This window comes from Xiphias gladius, chromosome 19 (genome assembly GCF_016859285.1).
Source record: "Xiphias gladius isolate SHS-SW01 ecotype Sanya breed wild chromosome 19, ASM1685928v1, whole genome shotgun sequence".
Taxonomy (NCBI): Eukaryota; Metazoa; Chordata; class Actinopteri; order Istiophoriformes; family Xiphiidae; genus Xiphias; species Xiphias gladius.
Window position 1 is genome coordinate 7,930,945 of NC_053418.1, and position 23,725 is coordinate 7,954,669.

Genomic DNA, 23,725 nt, shown 5'->3' on the forward strand with positions numbered 1-23,725 from the left:
GTTGAAGTGTAAATCTTTTTATGTGACATCTGAATGTAATTTTTAAGAGCGTCACTGCTCCGTCTCCACTTCTTCATTCCACTTCTTTCAGCAGCAGAAACCCCTTTTGCTCTACAGAAAGTTTTTCAGGTTAGCCCGCAAGATAATACAAACCCTTTGTTTCTCCTCAAAGTAAAAGTTTACAAGCAAGTTAAGAAACCCTACTGTCTCTTTATTCATTGATTATTTTCTTAATAAATCAATTCATTGTTTAGCCTAGAATATGTCAGTGAATTTTTTTTTTTTAAAGATGTGTTGCTTTGTCTGACCAACAAAAACTGAAACCCAAAGATATTCAGTTTTCTATCATATAACACTAAGGAACCCAGAAAATTCTCCAAATGGGAAGCTGTACTAGAGAATGTTGGACTTTTTTTTTTTTTTTTTTAATCTAAATAGTTCCTGAAATATTTTCTTTTGAGGGACTAATTGATTAATCATAGCAGCTCTAGCCAGGTTAAGTCCACACAAGTTAATAGTAATTTCTAGTTTTCAGATTTTTTTTTCTTTGCATTTCCCATGTTGGCTTGAATATGTGTGTTGTCTGTTTTTGCTATGTGAATATTTGGAGAGGTGTTGTTAATTAAAAGAATAAAATCAGTAAAATGAAATCAAATCAGGTGACCAGAAACGCAACACTAAGTGACTGCTAATGTTTCTCCGTTTCTCCGTTTCTGTGTAAATAGGCAACTTTTTGCTCACACGTTGCCATCAACATTATGAAGTGATAACATGTCAATTTTATGCTTGCAGCTTGTTGCACTGCCCCCAAGTGGCCAAAAAAATCAGTTAATGCAGGTTTAATTTGTATAGATTGTATAGAATTTTTGATGAGCTTCTCCTAAGTGCTCATATTCCATTTCCTACTTTTTTTTTCACCTTTTTAAGTTTTTATTAATTTCTTATTCAGTTAAACTAAATGAAAAACACAATTGCTGTTGAATTTGTTGTTTAGCTGAGAGAACACACAGAAATTTATTATTATTATTATTATTATTGATTATTAAAAGTTGTGAAAATGGGGTTTTTTTCGCCATAGTCTATCTCTTCCACTGCTGAAAATGATAGATTAATCCTGGAAGCCTATTACTGCAGCGCTTTTCTCCTTATGAAAGTAACGCTGGAGATTGTCCGACCGAGGAGAATTTGGTCGGATGAGAGCATATCCACCAACCAATCGACCGGTCAACCGGGAGTTCTGGTGATTCCTTGTAGTGGGTGCAGTCTGCAGTAGTAAAACATTCACTACGCCACATTATTCCCTCTGCCAGAGGCAGAAGGAAGAAGTGAAGAGCTACATTTGAGCAAAGCTCCGTAGGAAATGAATTAGATGAGATGGAAAATTTAGAAAAGATGCACATGACATTCTCCAGGATGATTTTCTGGGGATCAGATATGTTCTAGGAACTGATACTGATACTGCATGAGTCCATTGCTTTGCCATCCCATTCATCATCATTTGAGGAGTTCAAAAGAATACATCAGGAATACACTCACAACACACACTTTAAACAGCTGGGCAAGCTAAACCTGTGTCAGTGAAGGCAACAAGTTCATTTGAAGACAGGGGTTCTCTTTGAAGAAATGTCACTAAGCTAACAGCAAGTGGGTTGAGGATGATTTATGACCTTATGAGCTCACCTCTGTTTTCCCACAGCTGCCGCACACTGCAGGTGACACCCCAGCACTGTCACTCATAAACAAAACATTTAGCATCTTCCAAAGTTATAGTAGGAAACTTAATGGCATAGAGGAATCATTTAGTAACTGAAAAATGTAACTTGTAAAAGACAAAAAAACAAAAAACAGTACATGGAAATGTTAAGTTGTTTTCCTTGACTGTGACTGTAGCAGATGCCAAAAGAATTAAAAAAAAAAAAAAAAAAATCTGTTGTTGAGGAGTTATGCTTCCTCTAGATGGAATCTCACTGGATCCTTTTTTTCAAGACACTTTGTACTTGAGTGGGAGGTTCATTCTTCACCTTCGGAATACATAACATATACATAATACATAAATATTCTAATATATATTGTACTTTCTACATAAGTATTGATTTGTCACCTCCTGTGGTTGGAGGTCCACATACCGCACCAAACATAAGCATTCCATATATCATTTGGAGAAATAGAGCAAATCTACAGAGTAAGTTAGTTAAAATTACAATGTGCCAATTTATGTATATCAAGAAACGTTATCATTGCAGAATTATTTGAGAATTGTTACGTCTTAGCAATGAGAAAAATGTCAACATGACAGTATCTTAAGTAGACAATTTTCTGCAGAATATTAGAAACAGAAGCATGTTTTTACCTCAGGAACCTTTAACTCTTTGTGCTGGACATAGCAGTAGATGAACATGAGACACTGAATATCTGTTTCCGTTGCATGTGGCTACAGTCTTGCAGCAGGCCCAGCCATCAATTTAACACACAGACACAATAAGCCCATTATGATACACATTGTCAAACCTGAGAGCTGGTCCTACTGATTCCGGTTCATTACAGAAAGATTAGAAGGATAAGGTGTCTCTTCGAAACCCAGTGCGGCTCAGAGGACTTGTTGTCATGACTGCATATATTCAAGAGAGAGATTTCCTACACTGGAAAAAAGTAGCTGCCATTACAGATAAAGATTTTGTTTATACTATACTTTTGCATTGATTAATGCAAGCTAAGATATAGTATCTAAAAGATTACATTTGAACAGTTCATTTTTAGCAGTTGTTAGCTGGTCAAGGCCAAGACCAGTACTTTTTTTTTTTTTTTTTTTTTTTTTAATTTCCTGCAAACAAGTAAGTTAAATCTTTGTTTATAACATTTTAAATAAACACTCAAACTTTATGAAACTAGATCTTTGTAAAGTAGCCTACATTTGTTATGTAATGCAACATCACTCGATCTTTGTAGCCGTTTAACAATACCCAGTATTGAATATGATAATGGGGTTTTCTTGTGTTGTTAGTTCAAAAATGTCTTTTATATGCTATTCTATCCCAAAACGGACCAAAAAGATGAATTTATGTTGACACACATGACACACATTTCTCATGAAACAGTTGACTTTCTTTCCTGATTGCTGATTTTTTTTTTTTTTTTTTTTTTTCAAGATGGAGTCATTTAACTTGGAGGGAACAGGCCCTTATTCAAAGGACTGGCCGGGTTTAATCAATTTGCTGCCATCTTGATTAGCCAACGATCCACCAATCTGCCTGGCAATCAGCAGCAAATTGCCTGGCTTGAAATAAAATCTCCTCCTCAAACTTCCAATGTGCATTTTGTCCAACTTATCAGTCTGGTCCGTGCACCAATGGCAGGGGCTCGTTCGAGTTCCTGTGATTACCTTTGGCGTCATCTGAGCCGCTGTCTCCTCTCCTGTGTAGTGTGGCCAAAAATGTGCAGGCATTGAAGGGGTACTAATGGGCCAAATCCTGAATGGTCCAGATGGCTGCTGAAGGAATTGGTCTAGGCTGACAGTTTGTCCAGGCATCCGAAAATTACTACTGAAATAAAAGGCAACATTTGGATAGTTCATTTAGAGCATAACAATAGAGAGGAAATATCAAAACACATTCCCACACACAAATGGAACCATATGGCAGCCATATTACCTGGGTCTGGTTCAAAAGCTGCTTTTAGAGTGTATGTAAAAAGCAGTACTTTAAATTTTTTTTCCACATTAAGCTTTTATTGTAAATGTACAATCCACTATGTCTTGTAATACACCAGATATATGCTATTGACACGAATATTCACTAATTGTTTTTTTAACTTGACCAATCTTAACTGTAAAATGTTTGTTACCTCAAACACGGACTTGAAAACTTGGGCGTCCTGCTGGAGGTTTTAATTAATGCATATGCCTGTAGTCTTAAATTACTTGATCTGAAAGAACTGATCAATGTTGCTGATCACCATTGAGATCAGTGGTATGCTAGCGGAATAGCTTTTAAATGTAACCTCTTGGCCTCTCATTGAAAAATGCAAACAAATAGTGTATTAGATAACAGTTAATAAGTATTTTATTTGTCACTTTCAGTTATGAGAAATAACACTGTACACTGGCTCTGGTTTTGAAATTGTGCCTTACCGACCATTCAAACTGAAAAAAACTCTGCGTTAAAACAAAACAAGGAGCTGCATTGGCTAAGGCTGTTGCTTCAGGTACTGGTGAGACAAGAAATAAGATCCAGGAAGTCCAGTTTGAATAATTGAAATATAAGTTTTTAGGCTTATCAGATACTAAAACACTGCACAGGGGGTTATAATATTAAGAAGAATTTTACAACTTGGGAAAGTTATCATGGCGACAGTCGTTTTATCCTCTGTTGTGACAATGACCAGGTAAATATTAGAAACTAACTGTTCACATTACCAAATAATCTATCAGGAATGTACGCTTGCATATATTTGATAGGCTAAACTGTTGCAATGCGTTGTGCCAAAATGTGAACACAGTTCAACTTTATTTTGCCTGGGCAACCCTATATGAAGCATCTTTTATGAATTTCGGGGATAATTCAGTTAGATCTGAATTATCTGAGTCAAATTGTGAAATGGCCACTTGCTTTCCCCTCCCTACATCAATATCCAGAGAACGATGCTGGATGCTAAGTCCACAAAGTTTAAGAAGTTTTCTCTTCTCTAAAACATAATGCCTAAACAAGCCTACATTTTGGTGTACTTTAAGCATCTTAAAGAATACCTGTCAATTTTCCAAAATCCTACTATAGATTCTTAGATTTAATGTGTTTTCCCTACTGTACCTTCCAGGCAGCCAGTAGTTTAAGTTCGTGTCAGCACAGAATACTAATCCACTTGCAGAGGCTTGAAACTGGCTTGAAATACATAAAACATCATAGTGGACACTTTTCTTTTTTTTTTAAATGTGGTTGGAGTTGCTGCTTGGATATGCAAGAAGAGACTGTATATAGAACTGTTCCTGGTACAGTAAAAGTGCTTGTTAGAACGCTGGGAAAAGAAGCCTGGGAAAAGGAGAGTACTGAATTGTGTTTAAAAACCTAGAGTGCAGCTCGGGTTGGAAAAACTCCACACCAGTTTGGTGTGGTCTCACTCAAACTTTTTATTCAGCTAACTTTTATGGGGGAAAAATGGACATATTGTTGACTTCAACATCAGTACATCCTTTTACAGTACTTCAGATTGATGACTTCAGATATATGTATATATAAATATTATCTAAATAAATAAATAAAATGCATGCTACGAAAAGCATGTGGTTGAAGGCCTTAGTGCTCCAAAACATAAAGCTTGGCAGAAAGCTTTCATATCCCTCATTAGTTGGGTCCACTGGCAAGTAATAAAAGATTCTGAACACTCATTTTGGTTGTGTTCAATTCATAGAAAACAAAACAAATAAAGAGTAAATGAATAACAGATGGTTTGGTGTATAATACAGAATCAATTCCCAAACAGCTGCTGCAAATAAGCCCGGGAGACATGGAGACGAATAATAATTACGCAGGAAACTCAAATATAGAGGTGACTACGGCTTGATCAAAGCTTTGCTTTTCTTCAGGAACATAATGAGACATTAATGTATTATTAATGATTAATTATTACAATAATGTAATCGTTTTCTGAATAGGGCAGAAAACACATCACTTCATAATAATGAGAGAATGACTGCCATGTTTCAACACATAAAGAAGGGAGTGGTTGCGTATGTGCAGAGAAATGACTAGTGTCTTAAATAATGCAAAAACATGATAGTGTTACATGTGTACAAACACTGCAAGGCACATTTTCATGCACAAATTATTTGACATGACTAGGTTTTGCATGTCTGACAGCAGGTGCAGTCAGAACTCAGAGTCAAGAAAACTTTGGGATATAATTCTCAGATACAATACGCAACGTGGGATTTTCTTGAAGTTTTCAGTTCAAATTATGAAGCTATATGAGTCACCACTGAATCAATTGTGCCTTTTTGCAGATCAGTGGAGTGTAACACCCTTGTTGTCGGCCAAAATAATCCTTGGAACCAAATGTAAGTATCTAAGTAATGAAATTCATGGACAATTTGATTCCAAGTACATGCTGATCCATAGCAAAAAGTGATTTTCATGGATGAACAATACAACTGTGTCACATAATCCCTTCCCAAAGTGATCCGTCTATCTGCACTGAGAGCTCTTCAAATCCTGCTAAACGGGACCCAGAGTGAGATGAGCCCAAAGATAGAACGAAAGATTTATTGCACCCCAGATGCGCCTGATTTATGACCATTGTTTAATCTCCAGATTCCAACCACATGAAGGTCTTATATTTGGAGCCTTAATTTATAAAGCTCAGAGAATGCAGGCTTAATGTTTTCTCTCTCTGTAGAAGATGAGCCATCACTGTGACTCGGGCAGATAAACAGATGCTTGGATTAACATTGATCTTATAAACAGATGTGGAGAAAGGTAATCTCTTAAACAGGCAACATAAGTTTTTGTCAAATACAGAAATCCTGCATCTAAACAACACTGAAATCCAATTTGAAAACAGTTTTTTGTTTGTTCATTGTTGTGTTTTTAAAAGGTCAAATTATAGCTGCAATGCACAGTATAATCATAGACTCAGCTGCTTCAGCTTCAAAAGTGGGCTTTTCACTTGAAATCCTTGAGTTTTTTAGTTAAATTCTATTTTGAGAAGAAAGGTCGGAGTCTGAGGGGAGTCCACTTCAAAGCTTTCACGCCAAAGCTTGATTTTAGAGCTGGTAGGAGGCAGGAGTGTCACACACGTAATTATACATCATAATATGTCTTCCATTTTCTTCTTCCCACCCCCTGGCGTCATAGGCAAGTTCTCATTATCAGATTGGCTGAGCTGAGAGCCAAAGGCGGCTGTTTTTTTTTTTTTTTTTTTTTTCCCCCAGCAAGCTGGGGTTCTTGTGTTGTGGTGGGAGGGTCGGCAGAGGTGACACGGTCAAATGTTGCTGTTTATTTCCATTCTGTCATGTGTGTGAATCTGATTACAGGTCGCTAAGTCAATATTTAGCTTCTGCGGACGGCATCATTGTCGGCCAGTTTATTTTTTCTGGGCCCCGCCACATCTGCTGCCAATGTCGTGCACAGTAGCCAACGTGTGCTGCTACCAGGAAGGAAAGCAAACAATGAGTCTGCAATCCTGGTCAAATGACTCAGGCAAAAGACTGACGAGCATGAAACCATGATTTACAGCTAGAAGTCAGACTGGTTCGAGGATGGGAGGTTCATAGTGAAAGACTAATTTATCACATCAGCCTCATTCACATTTAAAAGAAAAAACAAACCCCTAGTAGATAAAGGCAAAACACGTTTACAGAAGTATGTCAAGTGCACATTTAGTTGACTGCAAGAGTAGAAACGTCGTGTCAGTGTGTGCTTCACTTTTAGATCTTTCCTACAGTGCAGACTCTGTAGAAACTGCAGGGACAATTATTGCATTTCCTGTATTTTTTTCCGTTTGATTCCCCTTGTCTGAGAATCTTTCATTGGGGCTGGCATTCTATTAGGAGCCACGAGGAACACTAGGTCGCGGCCTCTTTTCATCTGGCCCTCAGGCGAGAAGGATTTGATATTTATTAAAAATAGGGAGCAGTGTAGTTTTTCCAGTCATGACTTCATTACCTCAGGTTATTCCAGGGAAGCGGACCACACACAGTCACTAGATCTGAAACACCTCCTCTGCTTGTTTGCCTGACCTACTATTTAAATTTGAGGGTTCACAGAATTGTGTAAATTCTCTGCCAAGGACGTGCAAGTCAGGACTTCATTAGATTTGGAATAGTATCTATGCTGGCTGTTACTTGAACTGAGTTGGCAATAGTATAGTATGTATGGACTTGCTCTTAGTTGCAGCTATTTCAACTGTCTCAACTATAGATTCAATATTTGCATATATTGTAAATTATTCCACTGGTTTTGCAGCCAAATGGTGAGTTTTACTACTTGTTCAAGAGATTAGGGACACAATGTCTCAGCCCGACCGTTGAAGTCCTGCAATATCTAAGTGTATAAGTAGACAGCTTTTTAGGTAGGGATTATACATGTACATTATACAGTAAGGTACAGAAGTATATGGACGGTGACAAGGTTTTTGTAATTTTGACTCTGTAGGCCACCACAGTGGATTTGAAACAAAGCCATCAAGATGTGATTGCAGTGTGGACTTTCAGCTTTAATTCAAGGGGATGAAAAACATTTAGGAATTACAGCCATGTTTATACATAGTCCCTCATTTTTAGATGCTCAAAAGTAATCGGACAATCGACTGACGGTTTCATGGCCAGGTGTGGCCTGTTCCCATGTTACTTCATAACAAATTAAGCAAGTGTTGAATTTACATTCCGTAGCTATTCATGGAAACAACGAGGTGTTGATGCAAATTAAGGATGCCGTCATTATGCTGAAAAAACAAAACAAACCTATCAGACAGAGAGCACAAACTTTGGGAGTGGCCAAATGAACAACTTAAATACATTCTTAGAAAGAAGGAATGCACTGGCGAGCTAAGCAACACAAAAAGGCCTGGAAGACCACAGAAGACAACTAAATTGGATGATCATAGACCTCTTTCCTTGGTGAAGAAAAACCCTTCACGACATCTAGCCAGGTCAAGACGCTTCATGAATATAAATACAGAGGGTTTACCACATGGTGCAAAATGCTGGTAACACTCAAGAACAGAAAGGCCATATAAAACTATACCAGAAAACATCTAAAAAAGGCTGCCCAGTTCTGAAACAAGGTTTTTTGGATAGATGAAACCAAGATTAACCTTAACCAGAACGATGGGAATAGAAGAGTACGGCGAAGGAAAGGAGCGGCTCATGATCCAAAGCCACCACGTAATCTGTCGAACATGGTGGAGGCAGTGTTGTGGTGTGGGCATGTATGGCTGCCAAAGCAACTGGGTCACTGTTGTTTATTGATGATGTGACCGCTGATAGAAGTAGCAGGATGAATTCTGCAGTGTATAGGGCTGTACTATCTGCTCAGATTCAGCCAAATGCTACAAAACCAATAGGACGGTGCTTCAGAGTACGGATGGGTAATGAACCAAAACGTACTGCAAAAGCAATCCAAGAGATTCTCAAGGCAAAGAAATGGAATATTTTTCAATAGCCAAGTCAGTCACCTGACCGCAACCCAATTGAGTATGTTTTCACTTACTGAAGACAAAACTGAAGGCAGAAAGACCCACAAACAGGCAGCAACTGAAGGCGGCTGCAGTAAAGGCCTGGCAAAGCATCTCAAAGGAGGAAACTCAGCATTTGATGATGTCCATGGGTTCCAGACTTCAGGCAGTCATTGACTGCAAAGTATTTTCCTCCAAGTAGTAAAAATAATCCTTATATTTACAATTATTTAGTTTGTCCAATTACTTTTGAGCCTCTAAAAATGAGGGACTATAAAAATGACTGTAATTCCTCATCGGTCAATGCAGTATTTTTGTTAAACCCCTTTTAATTAAAGCTAAAAGTCTACACATCAATCACATCTTGATGGCTTCGTTTCAAATCCAGTTTGGTGGTTTACAGAGGCAAAATTCCGAAAATTATGTGACAGGCCAAATACTTATATGCCTAACCATACTTACTGTTCAAAAAAGAGCAACTCCCCCCAAATGCCAGCACCCCTTAAAATTCACTTTCGTCTGAAAAACATCTGGAATTCATTGAGAGGAGGAGGTTTTGGGGAAATGAACTCCGACAAGAGTCTGTAGATTTGGGTACAGCCCCCTGCTTTAGGTTCTCTCAGATGGTTATGATAGGCCTGCAGACAAAAACTTACTGGTTTGTCTCACACAGACTCTTACCTGTTCCATCCTGCAAACAAAATAAGACTTTGTTGTGATAACATTAAAACCAATTTTTAAGATAAATATGCTTTTACAGCATTAAAATGTCAACCAAATGCAGCAGATGTGCAGAATTTTCCTTTTTGTTGTGTAAAGGAAAAAAAAACGTATCTAGAATCAAGTAAAGTTAGGACTAATGTAATCCATAATGATTCTCTTTCCTTGATTTGTCCCACAGAAAATCCACTCTTTGCACATAATGACCTCAGAGAAAGGGGTCGGAACTGGAGAATCTGTTACGGTAACTCATGACTTTACAACAGTTTTAATTAGAAATAATTGTGAACCTCAAAGAGACCTGTTGCATTCCCCTATTAAAAAGTGATTCATCGTGTTAGTCAGAGTGACTAGATGCGTGAGTACAAGTTAATGGTCATTTTTGTGTTAGAGGAAGAGCAGAGCACACTTCATGCAGAGGCCTAATTTTTTTAAAAGTTGCATGCAATGGCAAAGAAATGCCACAATATACTCTACATAATTAAAAGCTGCTAACATGAGTTACATGAGTATATGTTTAATGACAGAACACAGTCATCTACTCGTTATCATGTACAGTAATTTGAAAACTATAATACACAGGGAAAACCAGCATTTTTGTTTGTCTGGCTCCACAGTGCAGTCTTTGCTGTACCACTTTTCTTCACAACACACTAATACAACTGTACCTTCTAACCTTTTCTCTGGTTTTAATAGAGAGTTGTGTTTTTAGAAAGATGAAAAAAAAAATGTAGAATCACTCTGCCTTTTGATAAACTACCACTATAAACAAAAGTCAAGACTCATGAATTAGAAATGGAATTTGTGTCTCCAGTAGGAGCAGACTGTGTTGTCACTTGTTGTTTCTTCTGTTTTCGCAAAGAGCTCTTTTAATTGCTGTTCAAATTAAACACTTGGCTGTGTGGGATATGAGTGACCTTACACATGTGTCAGAGGTTTCTGCTCTCCATTACCTCTCCTTCTCTCTCTTAGTCACTTGAAGCACATGTTCATTTGTTTTTCCGAAGAAAAGGACCAGCTCCAGCTGCAGCAAAATGAAGTCTTTCCTAGGAATGGTCTGACTTTCCTATAATACGTATTTTGTCCCAGTATTATAGTAAATATCATATGTATTCAATGCTGGTCTAGTTTTTTCCTCTTTGTGTGCCATTAATATTTGAGAATCATGAGCCTAGAAATCCTTGTTAAAAGAAATATGCATGTAGCAGTGCCTGGAGCAAATAGTTTCTCAGTAATACATGGGTACAGGCTGCATGGTGGCCTCCTTATGAACAGAATTACATCTGTTTTTTGTTGGTGTGAGACATTAATTATATCCCTCTGGAGTTGTCTACACAGTGTATTGGTGTAACTGATAGTAAGACAAAACACATACAATACCCACATTTTCTTTTATGTTCTGTCTTTGTCATGTCCTTGTTGAAGATTTATGTTACATTTCGGTGTAGTTCTCATCTCGTGTTTGATTAAAAATGTTAAAATCACACGCAAACAATTTGAGATTGGCTATCAGTGCACTTCTGTGTGAGATATTCTTAAAGCGAGGGACAATGTGATTTTTGCTTTACAGCACCTGTTGTGGCCACGGTTTCCCGGGGTCATCTCCGGTCAGTTGTTTTAAACCTGGCCCCCTGGGGGCAGCAGAAACAAACTGTGATCACATCATCGACATTATTGTCGCTATTTAAGTTGATATGGGGAACTTGTTAGGGAACAGTTGCACCTGCCTATTTACACATCCAAAAAATACAGAGAAACATTAGCATTAGCTTGGAGTTTGTCTCCACCTGATGAATTTAAGTCCAATAATCACCCTCCTTTAAGCCCTGTTTTTGGTCTCCACCTCCTCTCAAGGGAAATATCTGGACATACTTTACCTCCTAAATTCTCCATTATGTTCACCAGCTACTCCCTAATTTTACCAGGCAGCATAGCCTACAGGGGGTTTATCAGAGCTTTTCTTCTGAAAACAGCTGCCTGCTGTGACTGAAAATGACTCTGATGAGCCGAAACAGTAAAACAATGAGCCGAAAGATGCTAAAAAGATTTATAAAGAGAGGTAATATTTATCTGTGGATTCATCACTACAAGCTATCCTTTTCACATACAAGTAGTCAAGTAAATCATTGACACTACAAAAATAATCATTATAGCAGCTTTAAAGATATTATCATTAGGTGAGTTGAGTTGAGTGAGTGGAATGAGACCAAAAGCAGGAAATCTCAAACTCCTGAAGAGGCACAGTACGTTGTGTTTGCCTCATGTTTAAGCTTTGCAGTAAAATCATTGAAATGTCAATTTCTGACGTGCTAAAATCTAGTGTAATAGTAGCACAAGTAGAGAAGAATCATAAGGTCAGCAACTTAATTCTAATGTCAGTTACACAGGGATATTTTTTGATAAAGTTTGCAAACGTTAACTAGCATTAGCCACTATAAGCTGCCGGTCATAGCAGACTGAGTAAGGCTGAAGCAGCAAAACCTGTGAGTGTATTGTGTCAAGCAAATGTGTGTATTCATTGCTAATGAATTCAACTTTTTATTTGTAAGAGGAGTGTTCTCTTTATTTTATCAAAAGTTACATTGTCTGGTTTTTAAAGTTTTCAAAAATTACAACTCAAAATATCAAAACTGAGCTGAATGTAAAAAGGTAAATGAGAGAGCAGTTTTGGCTTTTGCCTGACCATAAGACTCTGACTTTGTCAGATGTTATTATTGTTGTGACGTTACACTGTACTTGATTGTTATCAGTGCTGCCCCAGACAGAACAAACTAGGTGAAACAGCCACTTCTCACATTTAAGAAGAGCAAAATAAATAAATAAATTAAAAAAAAAAAGGTGATATATTAGCGATACAAGTGAAAAGACGTTTACTTTGTTTTTGGAAAAACTTAACATGCTAGCTTTGGTTCTAAGTGTTCCCAGCTGTTTTTTTTTTTTCTTTTTACTTTGGCTTCTCTCAGCAGGTCTGCTGCAGTAACAAGGCTGCTGCGCTGTCCCGGGGTCCTAAAACTTTATCATACACAGAACTGAGGATCAGCGTGCCAACATAGGCCACTAAGCCCCTGCTTTAATAACCTCAAATATGTGGCACTTCATATGGATGTGGTTTACCCCAATTTCTGATGGAAAACTACACCCTGACACAGGAACCAAAACACTGATCCCATCAGCGAAGGGCAGAGTGCACTGCCAAAACACTGCACTGATTTTAAGCTTAATCCTGGTGACCAGAGAGCCGCTCAGGTCCTGCTGCCATCATCCGGAGGTGTCTTTCAGAGGGGATTTGATAGGGTGTTTTCACGTTAGGTCAAACTGCGCAATGCTGTCGCTTCGAGTTAATTTATTGCATAAAAGAACTGAAGGTTTTGCGAGTGGAGGAATGCTTCATCAAAAGAGTTTAACAGTGTTTGGAGAGCACAGGTGAGACCCTCGAGGCCAAAAATCTCAAAAACTGTCATCCATGATGCTCTTATACAAATGCCTTGCCAAAAGTTCCTCCTCTTTTTTTTTTATATTCCTCTCTATCTTCTGTTCTTTCCCTCTTGTCTTCTTCAGTTGTAGACAGCAAGTGGAAGTGCAAGAGAGAGGAGAAAAAAAATGAGTGACAAGTTTTGCGACATAAACCACCTCTGCAGGCTGAAGAAACATCCCCTTCCTCGTGTTAAATAGTTTTCAGTTTTGCTCTTTTAAACACTTTTCTGTCTCTGCTACTGTTTCTAAAAGCAGCTGTTGTGAGAGGTTGTGAAGCGTTTGAGCACCCGTCATTGTTCAGTAGCTCAGAGAGCGGAACTCTTTGGATTTTCATCTAAGCCCTCAAACAAAGCTGAGAGCTGGGTAAACAAACTTGCCTTTTTTCACACTTGTTCCATCTATTTGCTCTACTTTTTGGCCATGATACCAAAAATAAACAGCTCAGCGACTGCTTTTGCTCTGCTAAGGATTTGTGATTTATCTGTCCATAAACTTTTGGCCCTACTCAAAAGTAGTAAACAAGGAGCAATTTAAGTCTGGTTGTCAGCCAAGGCAAATGGTTATATTATGATAACAGGCCTATTTCCTGTAGTTAAGATTTTTGTTTAACATTAGGCCCTATTCTCAGCCTGCAACTGGCAAGGAGCAGTGGCCCAGTTTCGACACTCTTAACCTCTGCCTCAGCCATCCGACCAGATGTGGGTTCCCTTAAGCAAATTATTAGCGGTTCCTAGTACACACAGGTTCCCTACTAAGTGTTTCCAGCTCAGATTTGGCAGGACACAGAGGAGACATTCCAATGAAGCAGCATCATATTTTCCCCTCAGCATAACCATAGCAACTAATTATTTATTGTTAAAAAAAAAAAGAATAAATAAAAAATAATTAAAAAATCAATTTCTGAACTCAACTAATATGTTATTGTCATATTAGTTTTGGCTGTTATTTTTTCTGGATTGAATTTTTTTTTAAAGTGTTTTTTCACAATGAAACCGTTTGGGAAGATAAATATGGCAAAGTCTTCAAATTTGTGGAAAAAGAGAAGAAAAGAGCAGTGCGACTGCTCTGTGACTAGTTATGCTTGTGTTTGCTTTTGTGGAAGGAAAAGCCACACAAGAAACATTTGATTTTGGTGACACTCATCAGTATCATGGTGGCATGCTTCATCTAATCCCCACACTAAACCAGCTCCAGAACCCTTAACATGACTGTGTGCTGAAAACTTTAAACGGATATGATCAATTTTAAGAGAAAACCATGAGCCATAATTAATTTCTTAGGGGTATTTTGTCTATATTTTTCCAGTACAGTTTTTTTTTTTTTTTTTTTAAGTATGCCCTCCTTGTCATATTCCAACATAATCATGTAACATGTTCTCATATTCCTACAACTTTTACACTCCAGTGAGTTTTATTTTATAGATGATATTTAATAACATGTAAATAATTATGAACTGTAGTATTTTGTGGCTTTATTGTAAAATCCATTTACTGTGTATATATTGCTAAGGGAGCAGCTAGTGAATGAGTTTTTCATAGTGTAAACGTGTAATGACAATAAATTACATGAAAAATTTTCTATTCTTGAATTTTTTTATCTTGTAAAAAGGCGGATCTTTCGTATTTAGAACACTTAAAGAGATGATTTGAACCAATGGTTGTTTATATTATTGATTAATCTAAAGGTTATTGTCTTGATTATTTGTTTAGTTCATAACATGTCAGCAAGTTTGAAAGAGGCCATGGTGATGTCTTTAAATGTCTTGTTTTTTCCAAAACCCAAACATATTCAGTTTACTATCCCAGAGCATGGTAAACCAGAAAATAGTCACATTTGAGAAGCAAAAGCAAGATCTTTTTTTTTTTTCTTTCATTTTAAAATTTATGTGAACAATTAATTGATTATATAAATACTTTGCCAATCAATTTTCTGTGGCTTGACTAATTGGATGATTGCTTCTCTCCAGAACTGTGTGGCATTTTCTTTCAATAAAGCAAAACTGACTTTCCTCCGATTTATTTTCTGTTGAATACAAATTTAAAGAATAATAATAATACTGATCCGAGGTTTGAATCTTAGATATCTAATGACTAATTTGTTGTAATGATGATGGCAAAACCACCGTTAATCATCCCAGTAAATAAAATCACCCATTACTCTGCCAGACTAACTTCTCTGTCCCCATGTAGAGAGACATATTTTTGCGGAGAGCACTTACTCTCTAAATGACAAGTAATCTTCAACAACGTGAACCACTGCTGTCTAAGTCTGTCTGAGCCCACACCTTTTTAAAATGTGAGCGTTGCCATGGACGGCAGCCGACAAATGCAGAGCTAAGGAAAATATTTACAGTAAGAGAACACTTACACATGGTGGTAGTGTCTCTCTTCTCTGAATTGATGTTGGCCGTAGGTGGTTGGTCTCCAGAATGAACATAAACAATCAGCTGGAGCAGGAGCCCGCCTGGTGCTAATGCCAAACTCCTCAACGCGTAAACACACATCATTTAGCTTTGTGAGTAAGCGGTCACTTAAAAGTCACCACGGTTGGAGACACCAACACGCAGAGACTTGGAATGTTATGTTTTACTTGTGATACTTGTGATCTGTTTCAGAATGCTGGTTCAGCAGCTCTAAGTGTAACTGTGGAATATAAGTAGATAGATTGTAGTTTTGTGAAAATGAGCTGATAACTGTCCAGTGTTCTGGGATTACTTCAGTTCCATCAATCGCCAATAAGATTGCATCCAAATAAAACAACATTAACTTGTCAGTGTGTTTCACCTAAACCTGGGAGCACTACAGAAACTGTTACTTTCTCACAAGATTAAAAAAGATGATTAACTTATTTTTTGAAGTAACAGTTTTTGTTGCCAAATAATTTGCATAATCTGTTAATCCCCAACTAGATATGGGAACCTCTGTCCATTGGATTCAAGAGAGGTCATGTTGTAAGATTAGTGTAGATACGAATGGGGGGGGGGAAGCGAGGGGAGGGGGTTGTTGCAGGATTTAGGAATCGCACGACCAGGCGATTCCGGTTAGCTAGCATGGATGCGCGTTTACTGAAGGAAGATATTTTTGAATGCAATGAAATGTAACCTTTGCAGTAGTCACAGAGTGTGGTAGATCTACATAATATTTAGGCGGTGGCGTTATAAACAGAACAGCAGGGACCACCCAAAAAACAAATTCGCCACCCGCTCCGCGTGTACACACACCCTGACCTCAGTCCCAGATGGTCTGGGCTAAGCCCCAGACCTTGTCAACTCCTAGAAGTGCCCCTGGAGATGACATAATTAAATGAGCACCAGTCAAACCTCATCAATAGGAAAGTACTGTACGTGGAAAATGTGTTGGAAATATGGTATTTCTGTTTATTTCTGGTATTAATCTGAGGAACGTTGGAGTATCCTCATTCCTCCACACAGATCTGTGATGTTTTTGTCCGCCCCAATTTGTCATCTCTTCAGGGCAAAATTAAGTCACATCCTTCAAGAACGTCATGATTAATTTGCTCGGTCTCACTATGTAAAGAACATTTTCAACCTTATTTTCAGGTATACATTACTATTGTCTGAATGGCTTTACAACTGTTTTACAGCTCAGGTGACTAAGACCAACCAGGTATCGTTTGACTTTTTTTTTTTTTATCCTAACACAAAATAGAGATGCTAATGCTATCTTTTGAACAGGGAACAAAAATAAGGGCCTCCTCTCTCTAATTGCACTCCTAGCGATGACTTCCTGTGGGGACTCCACAAGGGATGTTTGGTCTTGACTCTTCAGATGACCCCAAACCAGAAACCTCAGCATTCTTTTCTTCTGGCACATGAAATATGTTTTGGACTCAAACCCCTCCCTAGTGGATCATTAATACAGCACTGTGTCTGCCAGCATTTGCTCTCAGACCATGTCTCTTACAGAGAAAACAGGACGGGTTTAATAGAATTTAATCACAGTACAGGAGGATTTGTTCAGCTTGTCCTGCTCAGACTCCATGCTCGACCAAATGTTTGCTTTCTTCTCATGTTGTTGTTTGAATGATCCGATCAGACAATGTGCTTTTCTTTGCATAAAGTATGTATCAAACTAAAGAAATTGTCTATTTTGCACAATTTCCTGGTGTCTAGCCCAGGTCTTCAGGCCTGAACAACTTAAAGCTTTTCACTAGCTGCAGGAAGACACCCTGTGCAGTCAATGATTTGACTCCTGCTCCCTGCCCTCATTTGCTCTGAGAACACAGCAAAGCCCCAAAGCTCAAACATAGATTTTCATAGTCAGGTTGTATTTACATTTGAAATTTTTCAGAGTGCAGTTGTCTCTGAGGCTGCCAGGAGTGTACACTGTTTAATCTGCAGACACCAGATAAATCACAGGCAGACTGGGCAGCCACGCTGAGCAATTTCTAGCAGGATCAAAATCACATCTATCAAATGGATGGCTCAAGACTCGGTGATAAAAGTTTGTTTATGCTCCCGTAAAAGAAAAAGTCACATCAGTGTTATAGGATGAAGTTAAATGATTGAAAGACCAGAAAGTAAGAGACAGGACCACCTCATAAACACGTTCTAGCCGGATGTTTGGTAACAACGTCAACATTTGTCTTTGACTCAAGTATGGATCAGGTTATATTTAGCTGCTAAAGGTAAAAGGTCAGTTTATCCAAATTTCTTCAATAACATATATTTTTACTTACACAAAGTGATGCAGTATCTAGACATGTAGGTAATTTTGTTTTGTTTTTTGGTCCTGGTGTTGAGATATCGAACTTTGGGACTTCTGCTGCAACCCCAGTACAGTGAAGGTGAATGAACTTGCATCTGTGGTGCTTGCAGCATTGAAAATGACACTTAAAAAATTCGACAACAACAGTTTTTCCAAAACGACATCCTGGCCACTCTGAGTAATCCACAGACAATACTGTGAACAGTGTTCACTGTTCTCTATTATCCATCTAGGGGTGCTTTCAAACCTGTAGTTCGATTAATCTGGTCCGAATGAAGTGAAAAAAACTATACCGTGTTGCCTTTTACTTCTGGTTCAGTTGGTGGTCACATTGGCTTTTCACAAATGAACCAGAAGATGTAAATATGAAGTTATGCCGACTGATGGGTAACTCACTGATTGGACAGTTTCAGACGACTGTCATCCTGCATCGCCAGGGCCCACATGGAAAATTGAAGCATTTTAATGCATCTAACGTGAATATTTATGTTCTCTGGCATCACAAAGATTATTAGCATCATTAGTATTATTAGACTGCAAATCGACCACATGTTTTGAATAGTGACTAATGGGTAGAGACATGGTGAAAAAGAGACATCTTGTACAGGCATATATGTGGGGTATTACAGTCGGATCACTATGTCACACACTTTTTAATGGATTTTCTAACAGTTGTACCGGAGTCTACTTGGAAGCTGACTGAGACCCTCCTTTTCAAGTAGTCTTGACTGTGAAAGCACCCTAAGAAATAGTCCCTACAGAAACTGTTATAATTTGGGGATATTTTTGTTTTGTAAATTGGGTGAGCTGACCCTTTAGCAGCTGACTGGATTGTCATATGACTTGCATGATTATCGTTAAGTTAGTTCAAGGATTGAGTTCTCCTTACAGTCACCAAATACCTAACACAATAAAATATGCGGGGTTGTCATTAGATTTCCCAGAACACAGCACACTCTTTTAAATGTTTAATAAATGCGAAAGCTGCTGCTCTGATCAGGTCAAACATGCTATTCCTAACTTTGTGATTAATCCACAGAAAACGAGTCTATATACCAAGGTCAAACTATTCCTTTATTTAAAAACTACCCTACATCTCTCCGTCACCTCCAGCCAAAAAGAAAGCTCAAGTGAAGACCAATCATTATACAATTATTTCCTTTAGTCAGGAAAACCTGGAGTTATTGCAGGCTGGGACATGGAAACTGATAATATATCAGGAACAGTTTTGACTAACAGACTAGACCACCCTTAGTGTTCAGTGCACCCAGGACCTCAAATGAGCTGCAAACTAACACAAGTGTCGCTTGGCACTCCAGCAATTCATCCAACAGAGGAACAGAGCTTTATTTAGACTGTTGCAGGTGGATTTGACGATAAGGTTTCTAAATCTAGTGTGTTATTTGAGTTACAACAGAGATAAGTTGTCTTCCGTGAATTTGAGTGGTCTGTTTCTGGGATAGCTTCAAGGTCCATTGCCTGTCTACTTATCTACAGTATACATAGCATGCTACTCTTGTCTGTGTAAATGTTGTATGAGAACTTACAGTATGGTGCTTACTCTTCACAGTTTAATTCTGCAGCAGCAAGTAGCAGGTCAAATTGAAATTCTTATGTCTTTATGGTTCTCCATGGTAACGGAGCAGTTTCTTGCCTCCCTTAAGACTCGAGCAACGCATTTAAAACACAGATATGTTAAACAAGACTAGGAGAGACAGCTATTCAAACACTTTGTCTACAAAAAGTAGATTCATTTTCTGTCTTCAGCCAGAGAGGTCCTCATATTCACCCCTCGAGCAGCCCTGACACAAATCCAGACTGCAGAGAGGAGAAAATTATTCAATCATAGAAAAATAACACTGAAAGTTCAGACAGAGGAAAATTTTTAAAAATATTCTGTCTTCACGACCTTTTATGCAACCAGACTCCTCCCGTTTTGAGTGACCTCCAGCGGAATGTGAAGTGGTTTGATACTGCAATCGCAGGTTTCTGACCGTGAATGCAGAATAATCATCTTGCATAACCTGCTGCACAGTGTCTGATGCTCCTTACTGTCTCATGACCAAAAAGTGAATCCGTCAGTTATTTTCTCTATTAATAGTTTGGTCTTTTAACTGTCAGAAAATTGTGAAAAATACACATCACAATTTCCTACAGCCCAATTAGAAATCTTGAAATGTCTTGTCATGTCCAACCAACAGTCCAAAACTAATCGATCAATTGACTACTCGCGTTGCAGCTCTAATTTGGTTAGATTAGTCGTTTAGTGTTTGTTTGCCACAGTTAAATTACTGCAAAATTCATCTACGTCCTTTTTAGAATTGAAGTCGGTGATAATTAATGCTCACGATGCTTTTCCCTCCTTGAAATTCTTTTTCTGGCTTCAATATTGAAACTATGTATGTGGCTGACTTCCAGAGTGGTGTAGACGCTGCAGGACCAAGGAGACATGAGCTGTTTTTTTTTTGTTTTTTTTAGAGGAAATAATCGGCAATAACTGAGCAATTCTCTAAAATGAGTCGGCGCCTAAAACCGTTACTTGATTTTTCCCATTTCCTGATGTTCCGTCTGTGTCGTCATCATCATCAAAGAACACACTTAATGTCTCATATTTTCCATGACTGCAGCCCTCATCTCCAGAGACCATTTATTTTTCATGAGCTCCCATGACCTTTGAGTAAAGGAATCACATTATATCTTCAGTTAAAATTTAAAAATTGAGTTTTTGATTCGATTAAAAACACTTATCTTTGACTTTTTTGTGTGTGAATGAATATCTATGCAGGGTTTTAAGTAATTTCTCTGCCCATATCAAGGTGTTAATATCATCAAGACTTCAGGAAAGCCTTCTTATTTATCTAACCTCTCTTTCGTGGCCTACTTTTTTCTGTCTCCCATTTTATGGAGATACTGAATAACGCGGGACCACCCGAGTCCTAACTCCCACTCACAGGTGGGAATCTAGTGTTTCAGCTTAAGTTAAAAGTGATTATCGTGTCACAAAACAACCCTGTCTACACACTAGCATGTCAAATAAAGCTCCGAAGAGGGTGAAAATAGCCAGCGATGTAGCAGTGCAGTGGATCCTGAGGCCACAGCCGCCTGGCTGCCCGCCTGCCGCTTGATGTTTAACAAGCCGGTCATTTAAACACTGCTAATAAAACATCTCCTGCTGAGAGGATAGGCTCTTCATAAACCCTAACTTCACAATGTTGAGTATACGTTTCCCTCTGCAGCCCCCACCCCCCCCTCCTCTCCCCCTGACCAGTGAAAATTCAACCAGGCATTTATGCAGGCTTCATGTTTTTAACTATAACTGGAGTGATAAAAGTGAAACAGCTACCACATTATAGCTGTTGTAACTCATTTTCAGACTTGGGTAACATATAGGGGGATTTGCATGCTGTTGTGCAAGAGTTATGTTCTGGCGTGTTGGGGTAAAGAAAAAAATAATTGGCTCATTTTCTCCGTCATTAATGGAAGCCTCATTTTTGAACCGTGAACAGAGAAATAAGATGTTCCAATATCTGATTGAAAGGAATAGTTCTACATTTTGGGAAATATGCTTCATAACTTTCTTGTTGAGAGTTCGGTGAGAAGCTTGATACCATTACCAGTTTTGTCTGTTAAATCCGAAGCTGCTTAGCGGATTAGACTGGAAACGGGGGAATGTGTAGTAATTAACTGGTGTAGCTTTTTATTTCACGGACAGATGATTGGTGTTAATATTCTCATCTAACTCAAGGCAAGAAAGTGAAAATGTTGAGATTTGAACTTATTTAATCTAAATTTTGTTAGACATTTTGGGAAATACATTTATTCACTTAAATGTGCTTTAATATACATGAATTAGAGTGGGCATTGTATTGTTCTTTCTCCGAGTTGTGAGCAGAGTTAAGAAAAACTAACTTTTAATTATTTTTTTTCTGCATCCTTTGTGTTTTCAGGCTGAATATGCAAAGAAAGTAGAAACACTGTTTAAACACAACCATAATGTAGACTTTGCAATCCCCAGAAACCATATAACATCTTTAGAGTCAACAGACGTCAGACTTTTGACCATTCATTTTGTTAAATGTAAATAAACACATTGTGTCTTAAGTCACTGTGAACTTTTTCCGTGTGAAACCAGACCACAATCTTTCCCTAACCTTAACCAAGTGCTGTGAGTGCCTAAATATAATCATAAAAAAGTTGAACAGTTCTGTAGTCACTAGAGGTGGATATTGCACAGCAAGATCGGATATTTTCACGGAAAGAAAACACGTTGTCTGTGAACATTTTACTGTTCTATTCTGTATCGACATATTTGCGACTTGCCAAATACGCCAATCAACAACATATCCTCATTATGTTACGAGAAAAAGATAATCCGGTCGCAATTACTTTTCCTACAAAAACATATTTGCTGTTGCAGTTTGATCATATATGAGGGTAATTTTTAGGATGCAGGGTTGCAACGGGATAGATATTACTTTGTAGTTAGTCTGTTATTTGTTTCTGTCCTGTATTCCAGTCTTTGATGTGACAAACTTCCATGAACTGTCAACCAAGCATTCAAGTTGAACTTGAGTTGATAAATTAAATTGAAAAAATATTTAATATCTGTGCAGTTGACCACTTGATATCATTGATATGAAATAAACCAATGAGAGAACTATCAAGTCTGAGGATCACTAAGGCTGCAGATGGTGCGTCTTGTCACCTGAAAATCAATCTGCTAAATTACACACTTGATTATAGTGCAGTCAGTGTAATTTTCATTTTTCCCAGAGCTGTCACACAAGACAAGCATGAGAAAAGTAGAAGTAATCAAACAGATATGGCAGAAGACTGATTACATTCTTGTGAGTTTCTGGGGTCCCGGCCTCATGGGGTCGACCTCCTCGAGGGACAGTAGGTCTGGGTCGCATCCAGAGCAGTGAGGCAGCTTTCTCCTTTATCACTTTCAGCCTGTAACATCTATTTAACCCTGTTGAGGCTCCAGGGCCTAAACTATAGAGTGTGATTTGAGACCCTATAATTCAGAATATTGTGTAATTACATAAATGTGTAAGATTTGAGTGATGTTGCATTATGTCACCATCCTGGCTGAAGACTTCATGGAAATTGCTTAAACGGAGTTAGGAATTTAAATTTGGATTTTGGGTGTTAAGAAGTTACCCACAATCGGGGACCTCTATGTATGTCATCTGGAAAACAGTAACTCCATGTTAACTTATGTTGAAGTAAAAAGAAATTAATATACCATAAAGGAATGGTCTAAGGCTTCATACAGAATCCTGATTTTGCTGTAAATATTAAGTTGCTTTGAAAGTTCATTTAGATTAAGTTCAAAATTGTCTTTCAACAGTACTTAGAGAACAGTGCAAATTTTGTATTTTATTCATAGGACATTGTCTGGGACAGGGCCTGTAGATATATCTATAGCTGGTTTGCCAAGTAGTGATTTGTTCCTTTGCTTTTTCATCAGTTTGAAACACATATAAAAATATTGTACTATGAATTTTTGCGATGCCAATACATCATATCTTAAACTTTTTTGTAGTGACTACCTTTCAGATGTGGCCGTTCATAAAAATACTTCAAATTGCATGAACATGCGAAATGCTCTGCAAGATAACAGCCTTTGCTAAAGTAAA

General features: G+C 38.0%; 1 protein-coding gene across 6 annotated transcripts in view; it reads left to right on the forward strand.

The window, feature by feature from the left end:
- The window catches only part of gas1a (growth arrest-specific 1a), a 65,798-nt gene that overhangs the window by 14,606 nt on the left and 27,467 nt on the right, over positions 1-23,725 (forward strand). The window contains exons 3-6 of one of the 6 annotated variants that reach the window (XR_005709589.1): positions 5,993-6,046; positions 6,385-6,464; positions 10,064-10,126; positions 10,855-11,140. The exons of 1 other annotated variant lie outside the window; for it this stretch is intronic. The gene's annotated coding sequence lies outside the window, so the exon portion shown is untranslated. Of the gene's footprint in view, positions 1-3,146; positions 3,257-5,992; positions 6,047-6,384; positions 6,465-10,063; positions 10,127-10,854; positions 11,141-23,725 lie in introns of those variants that run through there. 4 more of the 6 variants (XR_005709587.1, XM_040156175.1, XR_005709586.1 and 1 more) reach the window with 4 other exon arrangements.